Raw genomic sequence first — 6,641 nt, forward strand, 5'->3', positions numbered from 1 at the left:
CATTAATTCCATGTACAAAGACGGTAACGAGATCCGGTGCAGCAAAGCTCTTCTTTGATAATGTGTGGAAGCATTTTGGGTTACCTACTTCGATTATTTCTGATAGGGATAGTCGGTTCCTTAGTCACTTTTGAGATTCTTTATGGAAGATGATGGACACTAGGTTGAAGAAGATTACATCTTTTCATCCACAAACAGACGGGCAAACATAAGTGGTCAACAGGACTATGGTTCACATGTTAAGGGGATATAATTCTAAGCATCCTAAAACTTGGGATGAGAGTTTACCATATCTACAGTTTGCTTTCAATAGAGCAGTTCACAGTTCTTCGGGAAAATCTCCTTTCGAGACGTGCTACGGTTACTTACCACCTAGTCCTTTCGATCTAGTATTTTCTAGTGACACCTCAATGGGGGGAAAGGAAGGAAGTGAACGGAAAAAGGCACAAAAATTCTTGGAGAAGATATCTCAGATTCATGCGACTGTTGAAGCACAGTTAAAGAAATCACAAGCCAAATACAAAGCAAAGCATGACAAGCATCTTGTGCCTTGTAATTTCGGTGTTGGTGACTTAGTATGGTTAAAATTAGTTAAGGAATGACTGAAGGGGGAAGGTAAGAAGTTGAAGCCATTGAGATATGGACCGTTTCGTATTCTCGATCAGATTGGTGACAATTCCTTTCGTATGGATTTACCACCTTATCTAGGAATGTACTCGGTTATAAATGCTGAATACTTGAAGTTGTTTGAACCACCATTACTTGATGATGACGGCGACGACACTATGATCTTACCACGGGTAGAAGACTTATGGTTTGATATAGAGGAACCACTCAAGGGAGACTACATATTGGAGCGAAGAGTGACTAAAACGCGACAAGGAGAGAAAGAAGCTTTTCTAATTGGATGCAAAGGTCAAGTTCCTAGAAAGGCCAAGTGGTTTAATAAGGAAAAAGGGACTCTCGAGTTGCCTAACCTTCATTTTTAACTCTCACAGGAGTTCAAGTTCTTAAAAGGGGGACCCATGATACAGGTGTATTTGTACTCCTTTAGGGAACTTAGTTAACCTCAAGCTAAGTTGAGGGAAGAATCCTATTCTAGGCAGAATTCCTAGTTAGGGAAGAGTTTTGTTTTAGGAAATACTCTTAGTTTAGGAAATAAATTCCTAATAGAAGTCCTTGGTCGACTGATTACGATGAAGGCTATAAATAGAGGGATTTGGCTAATAGCTAAGGACACACAGAATACTAGGCACAATAAACCTAGAGAAAACTTGGAACAATACTTGTGCAAGCTTAGCAAACAGTTTAAGTTTAATCCACTGTTAGAGAAGATTGTGAGCGTAACAAAGAGAGAATTGTAATCGTTTTCTTGCTCATAATCTAGAGAAAATACTTTATTTGAATTACTACTTGTGTTCTGTTTTCTAAGTTTCTCGTCTATTATTATTTTGAATTCCGCCTTTATAATAATACCTACCAAGGTACAGAGATCATACGTATCAGCAACCATACCAATATGTCATTCCCAGTGAGAGGGATTCTAATTCTAAAAATCTTTTCATCATTTTCCACTGTGAAGAAACTATTGTTGAGATCTATGTTCCATGTCCTAGTACTAGCTACAATGAAATCAGCAACTAGCATGTCAGGATTGGGATAAGTATGACAAAGAGGAAGATAAGATTCTGGTATCCGTCAGTGAAAGCATGAATGCTTAGGCCATTTCGAACTTCCCAAATAGTGTTTTCTATAATGATTTCTAGACCCACTTCTAACCCTTTCCATAACCAAGAAGAATCATATGGCTTCCTAGCATGCAAAGAATGACCCATAACCCATTTGGCGAGTGGATGAGAGGCCAAGCTAGTTTAGCAAGCATAGCTCTATTAAAGATTCTCAAATCTTTAAAACCCAAACCACCCTGCATTTTGTGAGAACAAACACTTTCCCAATTTTTAATATAAATACCCCCTGAATAGTTTTTGCCCCACCAGAAATTCCTTTGGGATTGTTCCATTTTTCTAGTAATGGTGTCTGGTAAAAGAAAAGTACTCATGTGATAAACTGGAGAGGATTTCAAAATATGTTGCACGATTATGGATCTACCAGCTTGAGAAAACTGCTTTCCTTTCCATGTTGCAACTCTTTTATCCTAATGCTCAAGAAGATAACTAAATGACTCTGTTTTATTTCTATCAATGAACAAAGGAATGCCTAGATATTTTTCTTTGAGATCGATTTTCTTAACTGCCAATGCATTGATAAGCGAGACAGCAAGATCTGGGTGAACATTTTTTCTGAAAAAACAACCAGATTTGTCTAAGTTAATGACTTGACCAGAGATATCACTAAAATGTTTGATCAGAGCCATCAAATTGTTAGCTTGCTCATAGGAAGCTTTGACAAATATAAGGCAGTCATCCGCAAAGAGCGAGTGTCAAACACTAGGAAACTCTTTATTGATGTGTACCCCTTGAATTAGATTGTTGTTTTCAGCATGAACGAGATATCTAGTTAACGATTCCATACATAAAATGAAGAGATAAGGGGATAATGGATCCCCTTGTCTTAAACCTCTAGTTGTTTTAAAAGAGGGACATGGAGATCCATTAACCATGATAGAAATATTATTGGTGCTAATACATTGATAAACAAGAGCACACCTGTCTTGCGAAAAGCCACAACATTTGAGAATATCAATCAAAAATGACCATTCTTGATACCAGAACCTTATTCCTTTTCCATTCCTCAGCTGAAAAGTCAAAGAATCTTGTATTTCTCGGACCATTCTGGATACATTCCTCCATAAACTTTTGTCTTGAGCTGCACCATCATCAGTTGGAAGAATCATATCTTCAGTAGCTTTCACCTTCTCTTGAACTATTCTCCTCAAGAGTTCTTTCTTTTTCCTAGAATATTTGCAAACCCATTTAACCAGAAGTTCCTTATTAGTCAATCTTAGACTTCTCATACCTAACCCACCACATTGTTTTAATGTGCAGATCTTGGTGCAACCCACCCAAATCACCTTTATTATGTATTGTGTAAAGCCCCAAAGAAAATTCCTCATTAATGCCATCATTTTCTTTTCTACACACACAGGCAGATTGAATAGAGATAAGTAGTAAATAAGTAAGCTAGAGAGACAGTGTTTGATAAGCACTAGTCTTCCTGCTTTGTTTAAATACTTTCTATTCCAAGGAGCCATCTTCAACTCCATCTTTCCTAAAATTGAGTCTCATATTAATATACTTCTAGATCGAGCTTACACCAATTTGTAGACCAAGATACTTTATATGAGGTTTTTCAGTTTTACATACTCTATATGAGATTTTAATATACTTATTTGGATAGCACTTCAATAACCACGGTACTCTTCTCAAGATTTAATTTCATACTTGTAAGGGCTTCAAATATATAAATAATAATAAAAATCCTAGTAACTTCATCTGAGTTAGCATTAAAGAAAGTGATAGTATCATCAGCACACTGTAAATGTGAGATCATTGTACCAGTATCAGCCACTTTAAAGCCACTTATATGACCTCTTTTAACAACATCATTCATCAGTTTTGAAAGACTTTCAACCACAAGAAGAAAACACATATGGAGAGAAGTCTCCGTGTCTTAGACCATTTTCTGTTTTAAACTTCTCAATATAGTTACCATTCACAAGCACGGACAAGTGTTAGAGGAAACACACCATTTTATCCATCCAATCCACTTCTCACCAAATCCATGTTTATGCAGAATGCTGAAGAGTACTTGCCAGTTAATACTGTCAAAAGCTTATTCCATATCAACTTTGCACAAAATACCTGGCACCTTGGATTTTAGCTTACTATCCACACACTCATTGGCAGTGAGAACACCATCCAGAATTTTTCTATCCTGAATGAAAGCACCTGGATAATCTGAGATAAGAGATTGCATTACAACTTTCAATCTCTCAGCAAGGAGCTTAGACATTATCTTGTATGCACTCCCTATTAGACTTAATGATCTAAAATCTCTAGGGGGGGCAAGAATCTTCTTTCTTGGGTATGAGAGTAATAAATGAGCAGTTTAGCCTCCAATCAAGATAGCCATACCTAAAAAAATCATCTAACATTCTCATAAAATCACCTTTGATAATGCTCTAGCATTTCTTATAGAACTCAGCTGAAAATCCATTTGGCCCTGGTGATTTGTTTGCTCCCATATTCTTAATAACATCCCAAACTTCAGCTTCAGTTAAATTTTTTCAACCAGTTCTTCTTCTCCTCACCCACATTAGGAAACTTCAGCGAATTCAATGAAGAATAAACATTATTATGATCAGAGAATAAGTGAATATAGTAGTTCCTTATTTCTTCTTTGATTGCAGCTTGATCAAAACAGTCCACACCATCTATTTGCAGCTTAGCAATAGTGTTCTTTTTTTCTCTTGGAGCTTGTAATCCTGTGAAAGTATCACTGTTTGCATCTCCCCACTTAAAGTTATTCTGCTTAGCTCTAAGTTGCCACTTTCTGTCTTTATTATTTTCTAAATTCCTTAGCTCTAAGAATACGATATTTACTAGTAAATTATTTCATCTTTTCAAGTAGAAGCAAACGTGGATGGCCCTTAGAAGTAAAATTCAAGCAAAACATATTTGTGATGGACTACTTTTCTGTAGAAGGGAGATAGATATTTTTTATAGGTAAAATAGACATGCAAAATTTACTGTGATTTCCGTCTCACATAACATTCATTTGTTGTCATGTTTATTACATTAGTGTATTAGATCCAACTTAAAACTGACCTTACCATGATCAGATGTCCACAACGGAAAATCTTAATTTGGACCATAAGCTTAACCTATAAGCTTAACCACTAAAATTGGTGCAAAAGGCAAATCATGGGCCACGACCCCAAATATGGCTAAGAAAATAGTGAGCCATGAGGAAATTATTGGACCACGACCCCATTTTGGGCCATTAGGTTAATACAATACCGTGCAAATATTTGGTTAAAACGATTTTTTTTTTGTTGTGAGATCACTGAGATGCAAGGCTCATTATGAAACACTGTGCAAATTTGTATGACATTGTATTATCACTCTATTTTGGCGACGATATGTATTAACTTGGCTCTCAATTTCACTGTCGACTTAGAATTCCAAATTATTATATTTTTTTTCGAAAAATGGGTCATTTGTCCAAATATTTTTAAATCACGGTTCAAATGGACGAGTAAAACATAGTTTGGGTGAAATGGACAAAAAAAAATAGTAAGGATGAAACTGGTTTCATCCTAGCTTAAATTTAAAAAATAGCAAGGATGAAACTGGATACATCCTGTGTAAATTAAAAATAATAAAAAAAATATTTGAAAATGGGCACGATGAAACTGGTTACATCCTGCCTATTTTTACATTTTTGTCCATTTAAACAGTATCAAAATCTAACTGTCCATTTCACCCAGGAATTGTTGATTTTTGTCTTTTTAACCAATTTTGTGTTTTTTTTTTGCTTAAGTTCATCTAGAAATGATGCTTTATTTATATTCATTCAATCAAAAAGACGGAAAAATCCAAAGGCATGAAATTTACTACCTAAGGATAACAAAACATCTTTCATACTACATTTTATTAACACTATAAAAAGAGCAAAAATTCTTAATAAACCGTGAATATGAACTCCCTCAAAACCGTATACTCACACCAACCTTTAATGAGACCCCATGTTTTTTTTCCCAGGGGCGGGACCCATCCATTTTATGTGTGTAGCGGTTTTTACGTTGTTCATATTCACGGTTCGTATGGAATCATCCTAAAAAGAGTAAAAAAATATTATTTTTCTGACGGAAGAATGAACTTTCAGAAAATAAAAAACATCTTTATCTCCACACTAATGTTGCTTTTCAATTTCCTCCTACATCTCAGACTTCTCGGTATGAGATTGAACATATAGTCATTACATTAAATTGTTATTTAAGTAGAAGCAAATGTGAATGATTTGTAAAGGTAAAAAGTTGGGTAAAATATATACTTACGTCTTTTATATTATTGTGATTTTATAGGTTAAACAGCATGTAAATATTATTGTGATTTTGGCCTGTATAACACTCATTTCTTGTCATAACGATAATAAACGCATTATCTATATAGAAATTCCTCAAGGTTCCAGGAATTCGGAAAATGGGTCATTTACCCAAGAACCATTAAGCATGTTAGTAATGAACTTCCAAAATATAGGTTTGGTTGAAAAGGACATAAAAAAAATTAGTTAAATATGCTCTTTACTTTTAACTTTATTATTTATTTAATCCTTTTTTCTTTTCTATTTATTTTCTCTCTCTCCAGTTTAAATTTATCGCAAAAAAATGTCTTAACTCCTATAATACAAGTCGCATTTTAATAAAATTTATATTTTTGGAAAGGTTCGAAAAGATGTACCAAACAAGATCTATTGTTGATATGAAATTCGAATAAAAAAAATAAACTGAGGATATATTATGCACCCAAGTGCAACCTGGCCAAAATTTATTTCCTATAAGAATATGCATTATGCACTCAGGTGCAACCTGCCCAAAACCTATTTCCTATGAAACTATGTATTAGGCACTCAGGTGCACCTGTGGGAAACCTATTTCCTATATATATAAGAAAAATTAT

This window comes from Papaver somniferum, chromosome 10 (assembly GCF_003573695.1).
Source record: "Papaver somniferum cultivar HN1 chromosome 10, ASM357369v1, whole genome shotgun sequence".
NCBI lineage: Eukaryota > Viridiplantae > Streptophyta > Magnoliopsida > Ranunculales > Papaveraceae > Papaver > Papaver somniferum.